The sequence below is a fragment of the Lactuca virosa genome, chromosome 4 (assembly GCF_052849685.1).
Source record: "Lactuca virosa cultivar CGN04683 chromosome 4, Lactuca_virosa_CGN04683_v6, whole genome shotgun sequence".
In the NCBI taxonomy this organism is placed as follows: domain Eukaryota; kingdom Viridiplantae; phylum Streptophyta; class Magnoliopsida; order Asterales; family Asteraceae; genus Lactuca; species Lactuca virosa.
Window position 1 is genome coordinate 127408084 of NC_136429.1, and position 25525 is coordinate 127433608.

At 42.0% G+C, this 25525-nt stretch overlaps 1 non-coding gene across 1 annotated transcript; it reads right to left on the minus strand.

Moving 5' to 3' along the window:
* Positions 1-7567: 7567 nt before the first annotated feature.
* TRNAW-CCA (transfer RNA tryptophan (anticodon CCA)) lies at positions 7568-7641 on the minus strand. Its single transcript has one exon. It is a non-coding gene; the product is annotated as a tRNA-Trp (tRNA).
* Positions 7642-25525: the final 17884 nt, after the last annotated feature.

The following is a 25525-nucleotide window of genomic DNA, read 5'->3' on the forward strand; positions in this document are numbered from 1 at the left end:
CCTTGTTCCCCTCTCCAGGCCGCTTTGACAAAATCCGGGAAGTCCTTATGCAACACCCAAGGGAGTGGTTACGTGAAGTAAGTCCCCCCTTATTCCCGACATGCTATGGTGGCCGGGGGCTGTCTCGCGAAGATCTTCGATCCGAACCTTCGCATCTACTCTCTCTTAGAGTATGAACCACGCCTTCCCCTCGCTACTGCTAAATCTCGCTATCGCAAGAATATAGCGATCGAAGAGCGATGGCTCGGCTGCATCGCGTATTACACCGTATTGCCCGAAGGGGGCATGCTGCAAGAGCGTAGGTTAGTGATAAGCTTAGGAGGCGTGCCCGAAGGGCAGCGGCAGCAGTGTGGTTACAGATGCCGTCGCTAGATTGAGATCTGCAGGCTGGTGGGTACTTTGACTGAGGTGAAGAGAAGCCACCGGAGGTGAAAAGGTAGGCTTAGTAGGGCTCGAACCTACAATATCACCGTTATGAGCGGTACGTTTCAACCAATTAAACTATAAGCCCCTACGGATCTCTACATGCAATTCGCTCACTTCGGGAAGAGCGAACGGAAAGAGGAGGCCTTTGCTCTATCTGCTTCTTCCTCTCCCTAGGAATTAACAATTGGAAAAAGAAAAAGATTCTATATCTATTTTTTGTTTATAGATAGATATAGAATTGAATATATTATTATATAGAATAATATCTAGAAAAATGAAGTGAAGCAAGCGGCCCTTTCGCGACTCAAACTGCCGGTACACTTTCCGGCTCGCAACCGATCAAACGGGCGGAGGCTCTCTATTTGCTTGCAATGCCGGCTCTTCGCCTTTAGTTAGAAGTAGAAGTAGAGGGCGCCGTTTGCCCCACACTTCAGAAAAAGTAAAAAAGTATGGATGAAGTAAGAAAAAGTACATAAGGAATGATAAAGAAAAACTTGGTTACGGGAACCGAAGGTTAGGCCAACTACTTTAGTATAGCTACACCTAAAAAAGTGTATTCCTACCCTTTCCCCTTTCTGTCAATGTTGCCAATTCCCAGAAGACTAATGTACCCTCGTGTATACAGTTGTCCAACTACTTTCTTCCTCCGACTTCTTTAGCCACTTCCGGCTTCCCCACTTCCGCATCTGTCGTATTCGGGAGAGCTTGCTTCGTGGCGGAGCATTTAGCAATGCTAGCAGCCTGGTGAGGGCTGGCTGTCTGGGGACATTTTAAGGTAGGGCCTATTGGGCTTGCTTCTCATGAGATTGGGTAAGGGAATCGGAAATGGGCTCATAAACCGGGCGGGCTTTTGGGCACACGGAAAAGGGGAAGTGGATGGAGGGTGCTTCTCAGCTAGAGTTGGGGGTGGGGTCGCTATAGTGGCTAGGGTGAGTCTTCCTACACGGCTGGACGACCGGCTCTAGACGAGAGGGGGTTACCACCACATCCTCTCCCGATAGACTCGAAGCTCTTCATAGTCAGGCGTGGTATAAAATCTTCTCTCAAAAAGAAACAGACCAGAGATGACAGAGGAAGGTATTCGGTTCAAAAAAGATACGGCAGTCAGAACAGCTTCAGTCCAAAATTGACTAAGGACAGAAGCAAGCTACAAGCATTAGCAACCGCTTTCGTTTAATCTTTTGTAAAAAAAAAAAAATAAGCAGCGAAGAAAACAAGCCTCTATGCGGGGAGTTGCTCCTGCCAAACAAGAAGGAAAAAGCGAAATCAACTGCACTTTACTTTTTCGGATAGGTTTTCCTCTAGAACTCTACCGGATGCTTGTACCGATCGTGCGAAAGTACCAAGCTAATATTGATAGGTCGCTAAGGAGAAACCCCTCAAAACCCCAACAAAGCGGACCAAAGGCCAAATCGGGATAGAAGTTCCAACTAGTAATCATCTCATTTCCTATCGGCATTGTCAGAAGCTCAGTTCCTTTTCATCACAGGACAAGATCCGAGCAGAATCAGAGGACAATCGAACAGCTACAAGCTAAGATGAAGAGTCTAAGTGACGAGCCTTTTAATGCCGGGTTAAGGCAAGGGAAGCGAGAACATTCAAGCGGAGAGAGATTGTTCCCAGCATGGATTCTTTGCCAGCAGTTCCCCTCGAGCTAGCCTAAGAGCTAAGGAGAGGACTTACTTTGTTTTCTTTCCTACGCAAGTCTGGTTCTGTCTCGGGTAGTTCGAGTAGTAGTAGCAAGCCTGTATATACATATATTCTATTTCATCAGGATAAACACCCGGCTGAAGCCTTGTTGCTTGCTTGTCTAGCTCTGCTGCTCGTGAAGAGCTAGATCCATAACATTCACACCTGGCTACTCGCTCTGTTGCGGATTTAGTTTCAGGGTTCGTTTTGACTGATTCTTTAGTTGAAGCAACTGATGCCCTAACTTAACCCGCCTTACCTTTGGTGCTTTCTATTTCTATAAGTAGTACTTGATCCCGGAAAAAGGTTAAAGGGATAGGCTTGATGCCAGATCCACTTTTAGGGTTGACTCAGCAGTTGAAGAAGGTTGTAATTTGACTAGCTGTTCTCTCCTTCCTGTGCTCGCTAACTTTTTCATCCGTGATAATTGACTAAACTCTGTCAGGTGCTATCTACGAACACCAAATCGGGTATCTTGAGCTTGAGAAGGACAGCATCCGATCGGGAGACAGACCCTTCAGCGGCCTATTTTCTTAATTCAGCTTCCGCGACTGGTGAATCGAAAAAGCCTAGTTATTTATCTTCGGAGACAGTATCCGATTTAGCATTTAGTGGCAAAACCCCCTCCCGGGCGATCTTCTTATACGGACTTTCTATCCCGTAAATAATATATGACTTCTCGGCAAAGACCTACTCCAGATAGGTTGAGGAGGCATAAGTCAATGATGATGGCATCGAATGCCTCTTTGAAAGGAAAGAAAAAGCTCTTGTCGCTATTATTGAATCAATAGTTAACCCAAACACAGAGTAGGCTGCATGAAAAAAAGCTCTAAGCCTTTCGCTCTTCCCTTCCCAACCCCACTTTTTTCTTAACTACCTTATTCATGAACCTTTTACCCTTAAACAACGGGAGTTATGTCCTATCCCCCACGGTTATGCCCGATTTAAATTGAGGAGAATGATTGGACTTAACCCTTTATACAGGCTTGCTTCTTTTCCGGTCCGGGCTAGTTCGCAAAACCTAGACTCCCATGGCTCGCTTGGAAAACGTTCGTACGTTGCTAACCTCTTATTCTCCTCCTACCCTTGAACTCTTCTTGAATCGAGGAGTTAAAGCTCAGCTAGGGCTGTTCCTCTCTCCGATGGATGAGCGGAGAATAGCATTCTGATATGATTTCTTAAGAAAACCTCAGTGGGGCGTGCCCCAACCATAACCCAAGCGGGCCCAATGAGAAGAGACCCGCCCTCCCACTCTCTCTCATTTATTCAGCGAAAAAAACTACATAACGGGGGCCCTTCCGTTCAGAGGTAGCGAATCTACTTTTTTATGTTTTCGGGGGGGATCTCTTGCATGACCAAGTACAAAGTAGAATAGACTTGTAAAGAAAATAGTAATTCTCATTCTTTCCAATTCCAATAGGAAATATTATATCGGAGTCTTTTGGAACAACTTGCGGATTTTCCTTGTTCGTTTAAAGCGGAAAGCATCCTTTGGAGATCTTCCAAGGAAGACTCCTGATCTTTTTGTCGTCCTTGAAAGAATTTCTCTCGAATGACTTTTGTCAATTCCCATTCATCGTTGGGATAAAGGGATTTCATTTTGGCGATGATTTCATTTTTGAATTCAAAGTGTCGAATAGCTATATCCCTTAATTGGGCTTGTTGCTCTGCGTTGAACTCCTTTAGTGGCTTTAGAATGGAGTCTGCCCTAATTACGTCTTGAAGTTCTGCCTTAGGAAGTCGATTTATTAGAGAAGCCATTTCGTTGTCCTGAAGTTCAACGTTGATAAATTTATTGTTTGGAATTTGAATCCGTTGTTCATACACTATTTTTGGCAGTTCATTTAGATTAGGAAGAGACTCCCCCCTTTCTAGGGGCGTTCCTGGTGGGCCTAAGCGCAATTCCAGATCTGGATTGTCAGCGCATTGCGCTATTTGCACGACCCCTGTGAAATACATATAGAAACAAACAATACACGTAGAAATGGAAAAAGTTTTCTCAATCTTAGGTACCCATGAATCCCTACACTTATTATAGTGGAAATGCCATAAAGCGCGAACCAAGATCCGTGAGACGAAAACCAAAATAAGAATGAGGAAGAAAAAGATATCGTGATGTAAGTCTAAATAGAACACTAGAAAATTTTTAAATCGATAACAACATTTATAGAGCTTTTGCTCTATGATAATAATGAAAAGACCCAGAAATAACGAATAATGAAACAATTCATATAGTTCAAGAAAGAGTCGTCTCATTTCAAAATTTATGTTTTGTTATTTCCATCATCTCTTACTGTGGTAAGAGGATGATTCACAAGAAAGGTGGCAGGATTCGAACCTACACTCTTCAGGTCATGAGCCTGATGAGTTGACCAATTCCTCTACCCCGCTTCTTTTTTATTAGAAAAGTTAAACTTGCATGTGTTAAGCATATAGTTTAAGTAGCATGATTTCCCTTATTAGCGCTTTTATACTACCTATAAGCTTCAACCTTCCCTTCTCTTACTTAGATGGAGGAGAAAATAAGCAAGACTTTCAACGCGGCTTTTCTTTATTTCTTTTCTTAATTAAGAAATTTCTAGTTAGACTTTGTTTCCTGCAACCAAGCTTTTCCTTTCCGAAATCGAGAAAGAGCACTCCTAAAAGCAACCGTTCTCTTATTCTATTATACGAGACCCTCGCCATGGGTGATACGATTCCAAGAGACAAAAGCATATTCGATTAGCTACTTAGGATGAACCACACGGAGGCGATCTCGAACATCAAAAAGAGATATATAGAATTGAAAAAAGACAGAAGACCTTCCTAAGATAGATGGAGAACTCACCCTCTCTCCTATAAATCTTGTTTACACGAGCTTTAGTAAGCCTATCCTGTAACATCCTATCGCCTGCCTGCCACTACGCTTGCTGCCAAGCCATCTCCGACTCCTTGAACGAGGGGATGAAAGAGCATGAACTAATCTCTAAACCGATGGACTTCTCTGATAAATGAGATTGGTTAGCTGCTCCCTCACAATATCGGTTCATTGACCGGAATAGAAGGCATCAAAATCTTCGAACACCCAATCCCCGAGGTTCCCCCCAAACCGATTCCTCTGGAATCGAATATTTGCATTTGATCCGACTTCGATCGGAGAAAGCCTCTGGAATTGGAACAGATGTGGTTCGCCCGTCACCCGGTTGCTTATTGATCCCTCGGGTAGAGGGGGGGGGGGTAAGGCAAATGTCACTCTATCGATACAACGTATTGAGCGACCGCGATGAAGAGGGAGATGCTCCTTTACTTGACTGGAAATGACGGGTCGACAACTCCGAATCACAAGCTATTGACAACTAACTAAACTACTCCGGATGAGGGGTGAAATACGCCGCCTTCCTTAAAGTATACGCGCTTTCTCACTAAATTAAAATTAGGGAAGTTAAGGATTTAATACCCCCACCCAGAAAGACGTGTTTTCCATTTTTTAAATAAGGCATGTAAGCCTCTTTGTCCCTCCCGGTTCGGCAGCAGAAGCATTCTCAGCTCCCGAAGAAGATGAAGCTACTGAGATAGGAATTAGGAGCTGCTTTTCCGGCCGATAAAGCTATTGAGAAAGCCAACAATTATATCCGTTTATTCCGAATATCTTAGATCGAACATCACAAGCCTTATCACCAGAATTCACAACTCACTCCCGACCGATAAGAGGCGCCTCCGTCCAACCTCGATAGTATTGAATGCTCCTTCCATCCAAGCATGAGAGTTGCATTTTATGGTCAGAACTAAATCCCGGGATGGTGAATTAGACTCAGCCTATGCTGGCCTTATACATCCGGGAATCTTCTTAAATAAGAGGGCCACGGCCGTGGCGTTGGGCAGAAAGCCGATGATTTCGGCGAGGCCCTTCCCTTTAACCCGAACAGCCAGATTAATTACAGGTCATCCCCTACCTCCGAATCCTTTGACGGACACCAGAGAAGTTAGTTCTTCGCCTATCACATTGGTCGACTTGAACTTCCCTCTAGTCCTAGAATCACTACCTCTTTAAACCTCTGATGATAAAGTCGTAGGTGAAAGCGGGCCTTTCACCCATACTCATTCAAAAATGGGGGAGCTTACTTATCCATTTCGAGATAGTTGCTACCTATATGTTCGGATTCATTTACCACAAGAAAGCCACTATTCCAAGCGTAGGTCGAGATTTAAAGGCAAGAAGGAGTGTTCAAGCTGTAGATGGTTCCCAGTTATGCTTGTTTCCTCTCTTCCATTGCTTCACTTCAGAATCATAAGGAGACTAGGTTATTCTCATTCCTGTTTCAGTCCATCAATGCAGGCGGTTAGACTCTTGCTATAGATTAGGGCCTCTATCGTGCTATTCTAGACATAGGTAGGCGACAAAGACAAGGGATCTCTCTCGCTATGGATGGTTGCTGCTTGCGAGAAGCGTCTCTTCCACTTTTTCCTTTCAAAAATTGAAATAAAGAAAGAATTTTTCCACTGGTATTCTAGGCTCGATCTCTACTCCCCGAGAGCTCACTCACAATCTATGGCTCACTTAGGGCTAGAAAGAGAGGCTTCTTCATACAAAGCCAACCGGGAACCTTATTTCGACAGATCAAACTAGCTAGGATCGAGGATTCACGCCTTCCCTTCCGCTTACACCATTTCTTTGTGAATGAAATTAGACGACACAGTTATTATTACTATGACTTAAAAAAAAAAGAGTTGCCATATCTCGGTAATGGGGTCTGTTGATTCGTAATCGTGGGATGAGTAGATGTAACAGATGATGTTTTTTTTTATACCTCTGTCACTCTATCTTTGTTAGTGCCTTATATTAATAACTGATGAATCAAAAACAAACTGTCAATTGGTATTTTTTATTATCCTCGTATCTGGAAACTTAGGTAAGTTTTTTAAAAGAGTTCTAGTTATTATAACTATATAAAAACGTATCTCATTTAGCTCCTTCATGCCTATTATAATAGAACTACTTATTTCTATTTTGGTGGCTTCAACTATAACCCCAGCTCTCTTTATTGGTCTGAGGAAGACTTATTAGAAATTCATTGAATGAACAATTTTCAAAAAGAAATCTTTCTGTGAGATTCCAGGTATTCTAGAGTTCCTTCCCGCGTCAATTGCCAATTCTTGGTCATTGAGGTTCATGGGCGATTCGGATGTTTATTTAGGTTTGGAACCCTATATTTTTTCCCCTTTCAAATAAATAGAAATGATTGAAGTTTTTCTATTTTTAATCGTGTTAGGTCTAATTCCTATTACTTTTTGGCTGGATTATTCGTAACTGCATATTTACAAGACAGACGCGGCGATCAGTTGGACCTTTGATTCATTAACATCTCTTTTTTATTGACTTCCTCCTTTTTTTGATCCGCGGGAGGTTCAATTAAGGTTGCTGTTCAAATGAGTGAAGTTCTTGAATTCTAATTAGACCTAACAAGAACAGAATCACGCTCTGTAGGATTTGAACCTACGACATCAGGTTTTGGAGACCCACGTTCTACCGAACTGAACTAAGAACGCTTTTTTATCACAGTAGATACGACTAAAAAGAAAAGGCTTCTTTTTGTACCCCCAATACTAAACATGCATATAGTCTCAGAAAATGAAAATTATGTATGTCCGAATCGATCTCAATGGATCCCTCGTGACTGCCCAGAGGAGAAGAATAGGTAGGGATGACAGGATTGGAACCCGTGATATTTTTTACCCAAAAAAAAAGGCGCTACCAAGCTGCGCTACATCCCTTTCAATTGGTCTACAGTGTCATTGTAGAGAATCCCTGCCCTGTTTTCCACATCGGCAATGCACCTCCATCGATATTCAATTTCTCTTGCCATTTCTTCTTTTTTGTCTTTATTGATTTAGATACTCATCATCATCCCGCCGATCCCACCAACGCTTTCTTACTTATCTTATGAGCAGGGTTCTAAATAATCAGCCCTTTGAATGAATTGAATAAGCAAGGCTTTCCCGATAGAAAGATTTGCATGTGACAGAGATCCCAATTCCGTGTATCCGGTTAAGCAAGCCCCGCCGCCAGCTTCCACCCAGAAAAAAAAAGTGAGCGCCTAGCGCGAAAGGTTGCTTTACTAAGTAATATAACGTTAGCGCTTTAGTTTGTTTGATTGCTCGTTAGTTTCGTTTTCAATAAGGGGCGGGAAGAAGCGAGCCTAGAGTAGCAGCGCAGCCTCTTACTTTTTCAGGCCCCTTTTCTATTCTATTAGTAAAGCGCTAGCGCCCTTATAGAGTCAGGATATTCTGCTATCAATGAAACCGAAAGAAAGAAAAAAACCAGTGCCTTTCGTATAGATCGAGATTTGTAGCTTGATTCTTTACTCATTCCATACTGGGAAGAATTGCAGGCGATAACACTTATTCCTATTTATTTTAAAATGATACCCGACGATCAAGACAATTCCCGTGAAAGTCTTTCATAGAAGTGAATTCTTCTTCTTACGAAGCAAATTACATTTCCTATTGATTTGTCCCCTGGACCTATTCTGATTCTGAATTATCCGTCGCTACGCTGTTCCCAAGGACTAGCAGAATCGAAATAGCGAAATTCTTGGGTCATCTCAATGGGTTCAAAAACCACACGTTTCTCTGGATCATCATAGCGTACTTCCACATATCCACTCAGAGGAAGGTCTTTTCGTAATGGATGACCCTCGAAACCATAATCTGTTGATATACGGCGTAGATCTGGATGATTTATGGAAGAAACACCAAACATATCCCAAACTTCTCGCTCCCAAACTTCTATCAGTTTGTCATCGATTTTCATAAGATTTGTTTTGATTTATTTTTGTTGTGTTCAATTATTCACGTTTTTCCACTGTAAATGAACTTATCTTGTATGCATTACAATTGTTTGAGTTTGATGAAATGCTCCACATATTATGTCAATGTACTTGTTTGTCATTGATTTTGATATGATTTGTTTTGATATTTAGTCGTTGTGTGCAATTTTTCATGTTTTTTATAATTATTGAACTTAACTTGTATTCACCTTAAATGGTTGATGAAATGCTTCAAATAGTTTTGTTATAATTTTTATATGTTATTCACATGTAAATAATATATAAAATTTCTTATTTACTTTCTCCTCTTAATAAACATATATTGATTCACTTGTGAATATATATATATATATATATATATATATATATATATATATATATATATATATATATATATTCTTTATATGGTTTAATCACAAGTGAATATTACATAAGCCATTATGCAATTTATACAATGAATTTATGCAGTGAAAAAATAAAAATCTTAATTGGTCAACATAAACCTCCATTGATTTTGACTCGGTCTGCATTCCCTATCCATTCCCTATCCCGCCCAACAACCTCCCTTAAATATCGCAGGTTTTGAATTGGTCAAAAGATGCGCCGTTCAAAACTACACTACCCAATCTCTGCACCTATATGTGGAATCTCGCCTCCTTCCCCACCGAGATAACGTAAAATTGGTCTCCCATGAAACCTGTCATCGCCTATTTTGCACCATCTCTAAAAAGCCTAGAGCGAATGTTGTCGCTGCACCATATGACACTGTTGGAGCCCAACAATCTATGCACTCACACCATATAGAGATCCAGAAATCAGGAAGAATCACCAAAAGGTATCTCTCCAAACTTTATCTTTGAATGTATGTGTGACGATTTTGTGTGTTGTTTACTGTCTTCACCTCCAAATCCGAACAACCATCACTCATTTGTCAATATTAATGTAACGCGTTGTTCCGAATCGATTCCTAGTCTGAGGCTGTGGCCCGAAGATCGATCATCATAAGGATTAGGGCTTTTGAAAAGGTATGATCTAGGCCCATTTGGGTGCGGGTGATGTATTAGAAGTGATCTGAGTGTTCGGTTCGTGTTTTAGAGCCTAGAGGTATTTCGGTAAAGTGTCAGTTCGGGATTTTGTGGAAAATGGATTTTTGTTCGGAAGGTCTTAAGAAAGGTTTGAGTTGTTACAAGTGTAGGGCTTCTCGTTAGCTTTCCGTTGATATAAGGATCGTTGGAATCGGGCTTCTAACGAAGAAGTTATGGCCTTCGGAAGTTTCGTGGGTTTAAGGCTTAACCGAGTACGCGGGGCATACACAAAGAGTACGCGGGGCGTACTAGTGAAGAAGGCAGTACGCGGGGTGTACTTTGGAGTACGATGGGCGTACTGAACAGGATGGTCGTGAATGTTCATCGGAGTACGCTGGGCGTACGCCAGTCAGATCAAAACCCTATTTTAGGGTCTTGGACCCTATTTAAGCTCCTTAACTCATAACCTAACCCTAATATCTTCAGCCTCCATCCCTCTAAACCCTAGAAATCGACCCATAGCCCCCATTTGAGTGATTGTAGAGCTTCAAAAGTGATTTTTGTGTGTTTTGGTGCTTGAGGAGGAAGAAGGAACTTCTTGAAGAGTCATTGTTTGACTTAGAGCTTTTGGATCCGAGCTTTGTGCACCTAGATCTATCTTTTGGAGATATAAAGTCTTAACCTTGACAACGTTTTCTTGTAGATCTAGCTAAGTGGTACATTGTTATGGTTTTGGTCCCTTGAGGTGGTTCTTGTGAGTAGAAGTTACTCCAAAACCTTTGAGCTTCATATTTGCCCCTTATTGAGGTTATGGAGTCATAAAGTTTGGATCTTGATGGGTATAAACCTTCCATGCATGATTTGGTAGTCATTTGATGAAGTTTGGGACTTAAGGTTTTGTTTTGGGCCCCACTGAGTTATGCTAAGTCATAAAGTTGGAAACTTTATGACTTAAGAAGTCCCTTGAAATCAGATCTGGAAGTTTGGACTGAGGTCTTAAGGTAGTAAGAAGTTTTAAGACATTTTGAGAGTGATTTTGACCTTTTAGAATTCATCTTTGGTGTTTGGGCTTTATTAAGCCATGCAAAGGCTTAAAGCCTTCGACTATATGGATCAAGTCACTTATATTTGGCTATTATGAGGTGTTGGACGTCTTGACTTAATGGGTTAAGAGCTAGAATTGAAAGTTGGTCATCAGGAGGAGTACGTTGGGCGTACAATCCTGTACGCACATCGTACAAGCTCTTAAGCCAGTACGCTTAGCGTACAAGCTGAGTACGCCCCGCGTACTCAGAAGAGTGGGATTTCGGGTTTTGGGCTTCAGTTTGGGCCATATGTTTGGGCCTTGATGCTTGGGCCCTAATGGACTATCTGAGTAGTTGTATTCTGGACTAATTGGAGGATTGGACCTTAGGATGGCCCATGCAAGGGTTTGGGCCCAATTTGGAAAATTGGGCCATTAGTGGGCCTTTATGGATTTTGGAGTTTTGGATTGATTGGTTTTGGGCTTGGTCCTTAGTTATGTATCTTGTTGGGCCAGGGGTAAAATGGTCATTTTACCCCAAGTATGGATTATGGATCATGGTATAGAACCTAATTGCTAATTGGGTGATATTTTGGTATTGATAGCTCGAGGAGTTGCAAGGATAACAATTAAGGATTTCTTAATTGTAGTGGACTTCAGCAGCATGAGGTGAGTTACCTTCCAGTAGAAGTGGGTCTACGGCCACAATGCCGACCCACTAGTAGGAATTGTTTTCTAGATGATTGTCTTTGTGATAATTATCTAGGTTTGCTACTATCTGATATGCTTTATGTGCTAGGATGCTCTGTTATATGTGTTAGTAGTAGTATGGGTGAAATAGTCCCCGGATACCGGTTGAAAGATACCGAAGGGGTAGTCAGTACCCATGCATGCCTGGCAGTATGTTTATGTTATGTTCTTATGTGGTAGTGGCAGGGGGTGAAATAGTCTCCAGTAGTCGGCTGAGATAAACCAACGGGTAAGTCAAGCACCCCAGAATGGCTTGACATGGGTAAGTCAAGCACCCTAGAATGGCTTGACATGGGTAAGTCAAGCACCCCAGAATGGCTTGACTTGGGTAAGTCAAGCACCCCAGAATGGCTTGACATAGGTAGGTCAGGCACCCCATTATTGCCTGGCAGTATGTTTGTTATATGGTATGTGGTATGATGGGGGAACTCACTAAGCTTCGTGCTTACGGTTTACAGTTTTGGTTTCAGATACTCATTTTCAAAGGAAAGAAGTCGGCTTGATTGCAGCGCATCACACTATGTTTTCCGCACATGAGATCTTTGGGATTACACTCTGATATGGATTTATAATAATGTGTTTTGATTATTGACACTTTGGTTTTTACATGATATATTATTATGAATGTTTTTATACTGTTGGTTTTATATAATAAATTAATTAAAATGAAATTTTTGGTCGTGAATTTTGGGATGTTACAAGTTGGTATCAAAGCCCTGGTTTGAGGGATTCGGACACACTTTCGGGTGTGTCTGGACTCAAATGTAGGGTTTGAAAGATTTTTACAAGAAATTAATTTTCTAAAAATTAAAATAACGAGTTTTGATAAAGAACAAGGAGTGTGATGCGTGCAATCAGCCGAGCTCAAGTAAGTTTTCCCCAAGATACCCATACATGTATGTTATGTTATGTTATGTTATGATACGAAGTGAGAATATGTGAACTGCATGCTAGATTAGGGCTAAGGATCTAGGAAGGATGCCTTATATGCCTATTATATGTGCTTGTAGACCTGCATGCTAGTACTGATCAGTCAGTGATAGGATGACCTGTTTAGGTTATGTCTGATTGTATGAGCCTTTGAATTGCATGTATAGATTCCTGATTAGAGGATAGAATGGTTTGATTGGATCATGTTGGTTAGAATTTCCATTGTCTGAATGCTTCTTGCTTTGTGCTTTGTGCTTTGTGGGACTCCTAGTGATGTGAGTTAGCTACTAAGTGAATATGCTAAGTCACATGGGACACAAGCTGGATAATCTCAGAGTGATGCACCTGACCCTATTGCGCAACTCTCGTTTGAGTCTAACCGTTCTAGGGATGAATCTTTTACTTGAAGGATTATCTGATCTCTGTTGCATGTGGCTATATCCATAAGGTAGCTAGTTGACATTACTGAGAATCTTTCAGCAGCTGAGGACTGGATGGGTTCGGGAACCTAGGGAAATCTTAGGATAGGATTAGTGTTGGGAATGGTATTAGTGCAAGGGACTTGGTGGAGTCGAGGCAATCTTTGAGGAAAGTACAGATAGATGTGGAAGGTAGTAGGGGCCCATACTACTGAAAGCAGAGGATCCATACTCGATTCAAGGAAGGCTGAGATAAGACCAGGGAACTTGTAGTGCTTGTGATCCCTCGATATGTGACGAGTATTCAGATGGTTGTTATGGTATGTTTTCAGCATGGAGACGCTATGTGAGATACCAATTGGCAGTTCGGGTGCCGGTGAGGGATGTGGCTCAGGCTCTGGAGCCGGGCAGCTTGGCGATCGGATGAGAGAGTTTATTTCAGCTGAGATTATGTGCAGCATCATTGATCAGACTCCTGTGATCTTCAGTTCAGTCAAGGAAGGGATTTTGGAACTTTTGGATGGTCGCCTAGAGGCCTTTTGAGCCGAGATCGTTTCAGGGCAGTTGGGGGCTCATCCGGAGCCCAATGCTTACGGATCCCTGAGATCCTTCAGGAAGGAGGACCCTACTGTTAACTCTGGTCATTTGGGACTGGGGGTGGGTTATGCGCCTTGTCTTCAGGAGAGGCTACCACATGATTGGATCACTGTAGAGGTTTCGCGAGCCCTACGAGAGGATTTACTCGACATCATTAGGCGTGTCTCTGATAGAGTGGTCGCCAGACTTGAGGGGCGGACCTTAGTTATACAGATGATTGAGGGGATGGTCGAGGTAACTCAGGAGAAGAAGATTGGTTTGGATGGACAGCTGGGGAAGAGGAAGCGGGAACATAGTCTGGGTCGACAAACCGAGCAGTTGGGTGCGACGGAATCAAGTGTCAGAGATACAAGGGGTCGTGGTGGTTGCACGAAGGACGAATGGGTACAAAAGGATGTTCGTAGCAGGTCTAAGTGCGGCAGGTGCGGGTGGAAGGGTCACAATCGCCAAGAATGCACGTTAGAGGTAGAGTTGTGCCATCGTTGTCATCATCTTGGTCATATCAGGGCGAATTGTCCCCACATATAGGTTAGGGCTACTCATGATTCATCGCAGGTACTTCCGCATGAAGTCAAGATCAAGCCACAATAGATTGCTGATATGTAATTTGAAATTCCCCTTTCTGTAATGAAATTATGGTGTAACTACTCTTAATCAGCAGTTGTATTTGCTTTGAAACCTCACTAAGTTTTGGGTAAGTGTATCCATGGGTTTATTTCTCTACTTGTATGTGGATTATAATTTCAAGAAATATCATATGCCAATTGCATACCATGAGTTGTTAGTGGATTAGAAGATGGATGGTATCTCGTATAGAGAGTTCCAAGTGTTTGGTTGTTATTTAGGGTTGAGGTCGAGATCGGCTCTGGGGTATTGCGTGAGTGGTTTGTGGTTAGTTCATCGGGCTAGCTCCCCTATATCGTTGGGTATAGTGATTTCATCATCTGTTTGGGAAAGATACCAGAAAGATGCAGGTGTTAGACGCATAGGTGTTTGGTCATTGGATATTTCAAGAGAATTGTATTTTCGCATGGATTGTGTTCGGTTAGAGTTCAGTGGTGCTGTGAGAATGGAAGTAGGAGCGAAGATTCGCCAGCCAGGGTAAAGATTGAGGCCTCCATTTGCCAGCATGGGAGGTGGATTGAGGTATCGGACCAAATCGGATTTCAAGAGTACTCTTCAAGATTTCAGAGAATGGGTGATCTTAAGGTTTGACTGGTAGTGGAACGCTAACATTGGTAAGCATAGGTTGTCGACAGTGGACTATTAGGAAGTAAGAAGGATTGGGAATCCTTCAATTCTCACGTGTCGTGAAGACTTAGTAGAATCTAAGCGGGGGAGAATCGATCAGGTATCCAAGAGCAGAGTGGGTGTGAAACTAGGATGAGTTTCACATCCCCGCTAGGGAGAAAGACGGCCGAGTGGCAGTCTAGTTTGAGGATTGTGGGAGTTTGAAGTTCGGAAAACGTTACAAAATTTGGTCCTCGTTTTCCCATAGCATTAGATAACAGGCCTCGGGAAACAGGTCAGGGATTTCAGTCAGGACATGAGTTCATTTGGGGATATTAGATCGGGTATATAAGCTCGACTTTGGGTGTGTTCAGAATAGTAATCAGCGGAAAGACCATGGTCAGCGGTTAAGTTAGCATGAGAAGTGTTGTAAGTCTGCGGGTGTAGCCGTAGCATTCACAAGTTTGTCAGATAGTGTTAGAAGTGTTGTAAGACTGCGGGTGTAACCGTAGCATTCACAAGGTTGTTAGATAGTGATAGAAGTGTTGTAAGTCTACGGGTGTAGCCGTAGCATTCACAAAGTTGTCGGATAGCGTTAGAGTGTTGTAAGCCTGCGGGGTAGCCGTAGCTTTCACTAGGTTAGTAGATAGTATAGGAGTGATGTTAGATCACGGGATGAACCGTAGCACCCATCAGTTCTGGTGCAGCTGTAAGGACGTGGCAAATCCACGGATTGGGATACAGAATTACCTAGATGGATTAGATCTGGTTGAGCCCGTGGAAGACCGTGGGAACACCATGGCAGTCGTGGGATCAAGGAAGCGATGGGCCACATAAGGTCGTTTGTGATATAATGCTATCTATAGTCATGATGCATTCACTTTTAGCTTTGGGATTGGTGACGTCAGGATTCAACATATGGACCGATCGATTGGGTCAGGAGGTCGATAGAGCCTCAGGGGCAAGATAACTAGTGACAACTATTGACAGATGAGGATTGCATTCGGAAGTCGTGTGGGGCGACTGTGTGGGAGTCTTTAGGCTCAGGAACCGGAATGGAATCCGGTACCTCAGATGACTGGTAGATGAATTGGGACGAGGAAGGTCTCGGTGGATTTTGGAAAGCAGCCAGGAGGCAGCATACTGTTCAGGTAGTTTGGTGCTTCGGGCAGCTTCGGTGTCTCAAGCGGTAATCGTGTTATAGGATGTCATGTACGGACGAAGCGACTGATTGATTGGGAAGTGATGAGTCACTTACAGTAGGATTAAATAATATCAGAGTAATTGATTTGAACCTGTTGCGCAGCTCTCATATGGGTCTAACTGTTGCAGTGATGAATCTTCTACTCGAAGGATTATCTGAGCCTTCTGTCAAGTATGAGTGTTCTGTAGCGGTATATGGTCGGTAATTTTTCTCTGTTTGAGATAGCAGGGTGAGCAGGGATTGGAATCAATTTGTGTGGTGCGAGACTATATGAGGATGGTTTGGTGGCAGATTTGATAGGGAGTCAGGCCATTGAGACTCCGGCTTCAAATTTCAGGTGAAGTAGGGTAGGTTTTATTTGAAGAGATTGAGGATTCGTCTTCACCGGGTTTGAAGAATTAATCTAAGGATTCATTGTATGATTAGAGTTGGAAGGGTTATGACTGGTTTGCCATTAGTTGGAAGAAGGCATGGGTTGTTTCAGCACGGGCGAGCTGTCGGGAAGTCAGGTTATTATAGATGTCGGGTATCGGAAGGTAGAAGTGGCTGCAAGGGCGGAAGGTTCGGGTGTTATTTCCAGGATAAGAGTCCCGGTTGCCTGGAGAAGGTTATTTTATGTGCAGGACTTCTGGTCACGATCATCAAGTTGATTGTGTTGGCATAAGTGTTAATAAAGAGCGATTTCGAGGATGAAATCAAAATTAAGTGGCGAAGAGTTGTAACGCCATGTTCCGAATCGATTCCTAGTCTGAGGCTGTGGCCTGAAGATCAATCATCATAAGGATTAGGGCTTTTGAAAAGGTATGATCTAGGCTCATTTGGGTTCGGGTGATGTATTAGAAGTGATCTGAGTGTTCGGTTCGTGTTTTAGAGCCTAGGGGTATTTCGGTAAAGTGTCAGTTCGGGCTTTTGTGGAAAATGGATTTTTGTTCGGAAAGTCTTAAGAAAGGTTTGAGTTGTTAGAAGTGTAGGGCTTCTCGTTACCTTTCCGTTGATATAAGGATCATTGGAATCGGGCTTATAACGAAGAAGTTATGGCCTTCGGAGGTTTCGAGGGTTTCAGGCTTAGCCGAGTACGCGGGCATACACAAAGCGTACGCGGGGCGTACTAGTGAAGAAGGCAGTACGCGGGGCGTGCTTTGGAGTACGCTGGGCGTACTGAACAGGATGGTCGCGAATGTTCCTCGGAGTACGCTCGACGTACGCCAGTCAGATCAGAACCCTATTTTAGGGTCTTAGACCTTATTTAAGCTCCTTATCTCATAACCTAACCCTAATATCTTCAGCCTCCATCCCTCTAAACCCTAGAAATCGACCCATAGCCCCCACTTGAGTGATTGTAGAGCTTCAAAGTGAATTTTGTGTGTTTTGGTGCTTGAGGAGGAAAAAGGAACTTCTTGAAGAGTTATTGTTTGACTTAGAGCTTTTGGATCCAAGCTTTGTGCACCTAGATCTATCTTTTGGAGGTATAAAGTCTTAACCTTAACAACTTTTTCATGTATATCTAGCTAAATGGTACATTTTTATGGTTTTGGTCCCTTGAGGTGGTTCTTGTGAGTAGAAGTTACTCCAGAACCTTTAAGCTTCATATTTGGCCCTTACTGAGGTTATGGAGTCATAAAGTTTGGATCTTGATGGGTATAAACCTTCCATGCATGATTTGGTAGTCATTTGATGAAGTTTGGGACTTAGGGTTTTGTTTTGGGCCCCATTGAGTTATGCTAAGTCATAAAGTTGGAAACTTTATGACTTAAGAAGTCCCTTGAAATCAGATCTGGAAGTTTGGACTGAGGTCTTAAGGTAGTAAGAAGTTTTAAGACATTTTGGGAGTGATTTTGACCTTTTGGAATTCATCTTTGGTGTTTGGGCTTCATTAAGCCATGAAAAGGCTTAAAGCCTTCGACTATATGGATCAAGTCACTTATATTTGGCTATTCTAAGGTGTTGGATGTTTTGACTTAATGGATTAAGAGCTAGAATTGAAAGTTGGTCATCAGGAGGAGTACGCTGGGCGTATAATCCTGTACGCGCAGCGTACAAGCTCTTAAGCCAGTACGCTTAGCGTACAAGCTGAGTACGCCCCGCGTACTCAGAAGAGTGGGATTTCAGGTTTTGGGCTTCAGTTTGGGCCATATGTTTGGGCCTTGATGCTGGGGACCTAATGGACTATCTGAGTAGTTGTATTCTGGACTAATTGGAGGATTGGACCTTAGGATGGCCCATGCAAGGGTTTGGGCCCAATTTGGAAAATTGGGCCATTAGTGGACTTTTATGGATTTTGGAGTTTTGGATTGATTGGTTTTGGGCTTGGTCCTTAGTTATGTATCTTGTTGGGCTAGGGGTAAAATGGTCATTTTACCCCAAGTATGGAGTATAGATCATGGTATAGAACCTAATTGCTAATTGGGTGATATTTTGGTATTGATAGCTCGAGGAGTTGCAAGGATAACAATTAAGGATTTCTTAATTGCAGTGGACTTCAGCAGCATGAGATGAGTTACCTTCCAGTAGATGTGGGTCTACAGACACAATGTCGGCCCACTAGTAGGAGTTGTTTTCTAGATGATTGTATTTTTGATAATTATCTAGGTTTGCTACTATCTGATATGCTTTATGTGCTAGGATGCTCTGTTATATGTGTTAGTAGTAGTAGGGGTGAAATAGTCCCCGGATACCGGTTGAAAGATACCGAAGGGGTAGTCACTACCTATGCATGCCTAGCAGTATGTTTATGTTATGTTCTTATGTGGTAGTGGTAGGGGTGAAATAGTCCCCAGTAGTCGGTTGAGATAAACCGACGGGTAAGTCAAGCACCCCAAACTGGCTTGACATGGGTAAGTCAAGCATCACAGAATGGCTTGACATGGGTAAGTCAAGCACCCCAGAATGGCTTGACCTGGGTAAGTCAAGCACCATAGAATGGCTTGACATAGGTAGGTCAGGCACCCCAGAATTGCATGGCAGTATGTTTGTTATATGATATGTGGTATGATGGGGGAACTCACTAAGCTTCGTGCTTACGGTTTATAGTTTTGGTTTCAGGTACTCATTTTCAAAGGAAAGGAGTCGGCTTGATCGCAGCGCATCACACTATGTTTTCCGCACATGAGATCTTTGGGATTACACTCTGATATGGATTTATAATAATGTGTTTTGATTATTGACACTTTGGTTTTGACATGAGATATTATTATGAATGTTTTTATACTGTTGGTTTTATATAATAACTAAATTAAAATGAACTTTTTGGTCTTGAATTTTGGAATGTTACAATTAAAAGGCTTCAACTTTACATTCTAGGTAATCTATGATTTCAAACCGTAAACCTCACTCTTGATTCAATTTGAAGCCCTAAACTTCCCTCTTTTTCTTTTATTGTAAGTCCCAAACTATGAACCAACTAGTGATCAATCGAAATCAAAGAGCAAATGATGAATCAAATCAAAATAAATCAAGAAGAAGAAGAAGAAGAAGCGAAATCAATCCAATGCACACAATAATTCAAGAAATCGTCTAGTACAATGGAGCCTTCATAATGCTATGACCGAAAACTGCTAGCTGAAATCCGGCCATGCAAGTCTCCTTATATAGGGAACACATTTGTACAAGCCAACCCAAAACCGAAAACACCAAAGGACCGAAATCAAGACTGATTTCGGTCCAACCAACCGAAAACCCAAATTAAGCCCTAAACAAATAATAACAAAGCCTATAATATATATGCCTAGCACAAACCAACAAAATAGGATCTAACAATCTCCCCCTTGGTTTGATGCTAGCTTGATCTCAATGCTTGTCAACAATCAACACATCTGAGCTCCCCATAGCAGCTACCCACACCTTCATGTTAATGATTTCAGCAACCATACCAGTGAACTCTTTGGCAACAACCTCCTAAATATCATCTTTGACCACAATCTGATGACCTGCAAGAGTACGGATATCACACTCACCGAACTGTAAATGATCCTTCGTTTCAAGAAGACGAATAACACCAGTCGGAAGCTTGATGACGGCAGTGGTTGTGGCTTCATCAAAAACCCAATATTCCATATTACACAGAGAACCGTCAGGTGACTATTGAATAATAAGAATTTGTTTCATCTGCTTGGTGGGAGGCCACATCACATTCTTCACGGTTCGGTTGGTGTTGGGATCAAATACACCTTTGACTTTCTTCACGAAAGAATCAGCAGTCTTCATCCCATCGAACTTTCTCTTTACTTGATTCTCCAAGAAGAGCTTGAATTCAGTTGCACGAGGATCATTCGATGGGTTGTGGAAGGGAGCGCTAGCTAATTCTGTAAGATCAACCTTATTCCAAGAACTAAAGTCATTTTGATGCTCGTAGTACTCCACATTGCCACTATTTCTTTTGACCACCCAGATATTCTTCTTGTTGTGAAATCCCCACACCTTTATGCCCGACCGATCGCCATACGTAGCTGAGAATCTCCTTTTACCGAGCTCAGTGACACTTACTCGAGGCCAATCTCCACGAACATTTTGATCGGAGTTTTTCATGAAAAGAAATTGACCTTTTCCTTGAGTTTTGGCTTGCCTCTGAGCTCGCTTCAAGATTACTCTGGGATCAGCATTAGCAGGTTCATTAGCAAATCGGTCAACAATATGAGTTGCATTGGCCTGAAGATGAACATCTTGTGGTGCTTGGGCAGGTACACTTGGGGAGGCATTGGCTTCATCAGGCTCACTGACAGATGTTTTGAATTTGTCGCCAAATTCACTGATTAGTTTGTTCTTCAAATCAAAGTATCCGGCAGTGAGAGCACCAAGATTTAGCTGCAGATCAGAAATATGTTTTGACTTTTGAGAATTTTCTCTTTCAAGCTCGGAAACTCGACACATATAGAGTTCCAATCAAGACATCTTTCTCAATAAGCTTTTGATTCAAACCCCAATTTCTTCCTTGAGCTCAAAAATTGTTGGACCTTCATTATCGGAGCTCCCTGCACCAATTGATATGCCTTTGCCTTTGGGTGCAGGATCAACACTTTCTCGGGCAAGAAACCTGGCAAGCCTTTCAGAAGCGGCATCGTGCGCAAGTTGAGGAGCTGAAGAGCTTCCTGCTTCAAAAGATGTATGAACAAAACTAGGCTCCTCATGCAAAATTTGGCTTTCGACACGAGCTGGTTGGGCTTGTTTATTGGTTGGGGTTAGCTGTTGAGTAGGTTGAGTTTGTTCCCTAATAAGCACTCCCGGCCTAGGATCATCACGCTTTCGTTTCAGTGGTGGCTGGGCGGCTTGAGACTCTTCAAGATCACATTCAGATGGAATAATGTTTGGAGTAGCAACTGCTCGGGGAGGAATCCTTGCAGTTGAATCCAACTGAGCTATAATCTCTGCCATTTGAGCGGGTGTTTAAATTGCCAGGTTGAAAATGCTAGGATCTCCTTCAGTCTCTATTGGAGAACTCGATCACAACGTCAACGACTTCATCAGACTCAAAAAACGAACGAATGTCATCATCACTGAGCTCAAAATCAAACATGAAATCTTCATCATTGAAACCCCTTGCATCACCCCCTTCATCAATCATCATCAACATCATCACCATCATCATCATCATCATCATCAACATTAAGAACAGACACATGTTCCTCTGCCATAATTGCCACAGGGGGAGTGACATCAAAAACAACTTCAGGTTCATGATCAGGTATATCTTGAAGTACAGGAGCTTCTTTGATCTCAGCAAATCTTCCAAATTTCACCAAAGGACTTGTTCCCTTGAACACAACCTTAGAACCCTTGCGATTCTGCTTCATCAAACCAAAAGTGTTTGGAACCAAAGATTTCATATCCAAAGTTTCACCCGTCCTTTCCAAATCAGGATATTGATCATCAAAGATCATTTGTAGAAACCTTGGGTACATCAAGAACCCATCCTTCTTTTTCAATTATAGGTTGCTCTTCATCTCATTGAACACAAGTTTTGAAAAGTTGAAGTCCAAATCCATGATCAAACCAATAATGGCACCCGTACATGACTGGGAGATCTCATCCGCTCCCCCTTTTCTTCCTGAAATGCATATCACGAAAGTGTGAGCAAGGAAGCACCAGTAGGGAGGGAGTAGCTTCTTCAAGGTTGGAGGAAAGGTTCCTTCATACCACATTCATAACACATTCTTTCGAGAACCTCCCTAATTTGAGAAGCAGGAATTTCAGTCGGGGATCCTGGCTAATCTCCAAATCGAAGAACTTCTCGAATGGTTTGTTTTGACACTATTATTTTCTCCCCCTTGATTTTTGACTCAACAGTGCCTGCTCCGTCTGCTCCTGCTTTATTGAAAGAAGCCTTATATCCCAGAATTCACCCACTAGATTTTTATAAATGACAGGATTTGCTCAAAGGGCATTAGTGATCCTGCAGTTGTTTAGACCATGAACCATGGACTTAAACTCTTGATGGCTCAGTGGTGGATCAGAAAGACATCCAACAATGTTGTGAGTGTCAGAAAATTTCAATCCAGCCATTTTTCTGCACCAACGAGCCAAGTGAGAAAAAAAATTAAACACATAAAATTAATTTTCTCAATACTTTGATTTCGATTAACTAAGGTTGATTTCGGTCAACCAAAGTCAAACATGCTCGAATTGGGCTTGAAATTTGTCAAAATTAAGTCGATTTAGTTCAAAATAGTCAAAGTTTAATTTATTTTGTCCGTTTTCGGTTGGATTTGGGTTTTCGGCCGAAAACGTCCCACCGAAAACCTAAAACCCTTGAATTTTGGGTTTTCGGCCGAAATCGTTCCACCGAAAATCAAAAATCCTTGAATTTTGGTTTTCGGCCGAAATCGTAAACCCCAAAGTGACGTAAAACTTCAGTCAAAATCGAAAATCAGCACCTAAAATCTGTAAAAATTTCAACCAAATCAATTGTACAACACTCGCAATCCACTTACGATGATGATTCAGTGAACAATTTTTGATTAAATACACAGAGGAGACAACATATGGCTAACAGATAGAAATAATTGCATAGTGAAGGAGATGCATAGAGATAGAGTTGCATATGTTGCATTCTAGGTCGGATCTCTTCCAATCACGCAGAGGAAGCAACATATGACTGACAGATAGAAAACAAGAAAATAATTTCCTACAGACCTACTTTATCAGAACCTCCCAGTCGCTCTATCAGTACCAGAATTAAGGACATAAGTACGTACATCGAAGAAGTGTTGAGCCACAATTCTAGATACATATGACTTTAATGTATCTCGCAGATTCCCAAGTTTATCTCACTGCTCAATCTACCCGAGAGTCGTATTGTCAGTCCAAATGAAACTATCTAAGTCCACATTGTCAAGTCCTTTCATTGTCAATCTATGTCTAGTCCTTTTAAATCCTTCATGCCTACCAGCGCATTGAGCACAGAGTCTAGACAATTCAGCTTCAATACCTTACACTTGTTTAAGCTGCCCATTATCACTCATACTTAATATCACTTCCCAGATAACACCTACAAACGAAAAACCGTAAGAACATATTTTTGGATTTTTGATTTATATTTTTTTTAATTTTGATTTTATAACTTTATTTATTTATTTTTATTTCTCCCCCTAAATTTGTTCATAGGAGAGAGAAAAGAAATGAAAATAAAATAAGATGCGCAAATTTAAACTAAACTAAAAAATTAGTCTTCAAAACGAATCATCTTTAGAAAGCCCACAAGCACATCAAATTGAGCTTTACTGAAGGGTTTGGTAAACAGGTCCGCCACATTATTATCAGTATGGATCTGCTCCAAACGAATGAGTTTGCGCTCATAACAGTCTCGGATAAAATGAATTTTAATATCGATGTCCTTGATTTTGGAATGATGAACATGATTTTTAGCAATTTGTATAGCAGCATCATTATCACAAAATATGGAAGTGTCAAGAAAATTCAAACCGTAATCCAACAATTGGTGTTGTATCCAGACAACCTATGAGCAGTAGGCTGATGCAACGATATACTCAGCCTCAATCGTCGAGGTCGACACCGTTTGCTGTTTCTTGCACTGCCAAGACACCAATCTCTCCCCCAAAAACTGACATCCGCCTGAAGTTGATTTCCTGTCAAAATCACAACCTCCATAATTGCTTTCAGAAAAAGCATATAGGTCAAATTCAGGAGTCTTAGGATACTATAGCGCCAATTCAGGGCTACCTTTGAGGTATCGAAAGATCCTTTTAACAGCAATCATATGAGAGAGTTTAGGATTAGCCTGATATCTAACACATTGATAGACGGCGAACATAATGTCAGGTCTGCTGGCAGTCAAATACATAAGAGATCCGATCATCGATTGATATTTGGTTTGATCTACAGAATCTCCTTCTGGATCTGGTCCCAGCAGAGGTCTTTCAGCCATGGGAGTAGAGGTAGGTTTGGAGTCTTTGAACCCGAACTTCTCAAGCATATCCTCCACATATTTTCCCTGATGCAGCAAGATTCCAGATGAATCTTGGCGAATTTGTAATCCCATAAACATCTTCATTTCACCAAATCTTCAAATCTCTTCTTCATGACTTCTTCAAATTCTTTTCACAGCACTGAACTCGTCGACCCAAAAATGATGTCATCCACATAGATTTGGACGATAATCAAGTCTTTATCCACTTTCTTTATGAACAATGTCTGATCGATCGTGCCTCTTGAGTAGCCATGCTCCAGCAGATGATCTGTCAGGGTAGCATACCAAGCTGTATGAGCCTGCTGTAACCCATACAAAGCCTTATCTAATTTGTAGACATGATTTGGAAATTTTGGATTGACAAACCCTAGGGGTTGATCAACATAGATCTCCTCCTTCACGAATCCATATAAAAAGGCGATCTTGACGTCCATTTGATAAACAGTAAGGCCCATGTAGGAAGCATATGCCAAGAAGATACGAATAGCTTCGAAGCGAGCCACAGAAGCATACACCTCAATGTAGTCAAGACCTTCAATTTGCCGGAAGCCACGAACAACCAAAAGCGCCTTGTTTCGCACAATTGCCCCTCTATCATCTTGCTTATTCCTAAATACCCAGTGTGTATCTAACGACTTCTTTCCCTTTGGTAGCTCTACCAGCTTCCATACTTTCAACTTGTCAAATTGGTTCAATTCTTCATTCATAGCGTCCACCCAGCTTGGTTCATTGAGAGTCATGTCCACGTTCTTGGGCTCAATTTGAGATATAAAGCATGAGTAGAGATATGAGTTTACATCTTCACTTTGACTTCTTGTTTTAACTCCTTCTGCCAGTGGACCAATGACATTCTCGATCGGATGATCACGTTGAATTCTGGTGGGGATTTCATGGCTGATGTCATTAATTGAGATTGGAAGGTTGGTGATGTTGATGAATCTGTCTTCTGCCGAATCACTCGCCTCAGACGATCTAGGACCATGAGAGGTACTTGCCACATATTCAT